The following is a 1,976-nucleotide window of genomic DNA, read 5'->3' as shown; positions in this document are numbered from 1 at the left end:
TGTTTTGGTTAATTTGATCGTCCACACCGATAGACAGTATTCAGAAAGAGACAGAGAGAGAGAGAAGAGGGGAGGAGTTGATCTTGCGAGAACTACCGGGCGGGTGAGAATAGCCACTTTCTTAGCGATCAAGCCTCAACCGGACAGCTGCAATACTTCATTATAGATCTATTGATCATTTTTAAAAAGTTCACTCAGGTCATACCCACGGTAAACTCAACCTAGTCGCTGCACGTAACAGCAATATTTTTAAAAAACCCACAGTGTACCAAATTAACTGAGGACAATATCCCCCCCTTTAAATTAAGAAGACAACGAAGAAGAATAGCCTATAATATCTACAACATTAGCCTACTGCCTACAGCCCCTACTACTACACTAGGGTGAAAGTTAAATCCAACCACGTCTTTGCACATCTTGACAATCAGTGCGCTGTGTCACGGTAGTCACCGTATTGTACCTTACTCTTTTTTACTCACGGGACGTAAGCGCCCCGTATGCCATGGGCTCTTGGTTAATATTACTCACTTCGGGGATCTACATAAAAAGTCAGACACTACACCCGGGCTCATTATTAGAATGCTTGCTGTCGTGTGTGTTCGTCTCTCCAGTTTTACAGTCGTGTGTGTAGACTAACATTACATGCTGTTCGCTGTTTCCTAAGAAAAGAAACATAACTGCCACCTCACAATGACCCTGTGACCTAGACTTAATGATAATGTTGCCAACTAAGTCAAACAATTCAAAATGTGATACTCAAAATATTTTTCATTCATCGGAGTAGGCCTATGTAATAAGCAGGCAACATTTTACATTTCTAAGGTAGGCTCGCTATTCTTCTCAGATAGGGAGGCAAAACTAAGAGGTCCCTAGTGCAAGTTCCGCACGTTGAGAATTACAAGAATAGGCCACGCCAACTGGGTAAAAATTAAAAACAATAGATTAAAAATTCCCCACCGTAAAAATTACCCCATCACCCTTTGTTATAGTAAGACACATCCTTCCCTGAAGAAACCTTCCTTGATTTTACTAATGTACTGGCCATATCTCTACTTTGAAGCATATTGCATGTGTATTATTCCATAATGAAAGTTAATATCTGAAGGGAAAGGGGGGGGGGGGGTGGTACTGTGGACAATCTACTTAAAACATTTTTATATCATTTAACCTTATCCGTACGCCTGAGCGTCATTTTGTACCTCAGGGGTTGTATTCTTCACATTTTAGAATAGGCCTACTTCTGTGCGAAGAATTCTTTGAAACTTCCAGTATTTCTCAAAAAATCATTTTGATAGACTGCTATGCAAAGCGTACGGAACTGATTAACTAGTAAATTTCCTATTCGGAAAAAGGTGGCGCAGAGCTCCCCACATTCTATGGATACATTAGTAAAACACGACGTACGGATAGGGTTAAGAGACGGGACCTCCAAATTTAATGACTGTATCTGATAGGGCTAAACCAAATGGGTAAAGACCCCAAAAACTCCACAAAACGCCCTAAGTTCAAGAACACAAAGTACACCCAGCCAGTCTGGAATTCGAACCAAGGTCATCTGCTCCGCAGTCCTACATGATACCAACTGAGCTTACAAAGTGCCCCTAGCCTACTAAAGAAAAGAGGGAGCAGGCCAAACGCGCAGAGTAGCTGCATACATGACTCAAACAACGACCACACATTTGACGAAGTACAAACCAATAAATGACAGAATTGTATCTATTAGATTGGATGGACAGGCCAAGAACATCATATTGGTAAAATTAGGCACCCCAGAGTCAATAACGACATAAGAAGTAGGAGAATGAATTCTACAAAGATATGCAAAAGGAGACTGAGAGCTCAGCAAAACAGGACATTCTCATTACCATGAGAAAAAATGGAAAACACTGAAGAGCATAGTATGTAATTCTGTACGTGTTTGGAAAGAGAAGTGAGAAGGAGGGGGAGAGGGGGAGAGAGGGGGAGAGAGAGGGGGA

This window comes from Aplysia californica, unplaced genomic scaffold (genome assembly GCF_000002075.1).
Source record: "Aplysia californica isolate F4 #8 unplaced genomic scaffold, AplCal3.0 scaffold00465, whole genome shotgun sequence".
In the NCBI taxonomy this organism is placed as follows: domain Eukaryota; kingdom Metazoa; phylum Mollusca; class Gastropoda; order Aplysiida; family Aplysiidae; genus Aplysia; species Aplysia californica.
Note: the sequence above shows the minus strand (reverse complement) of the source record.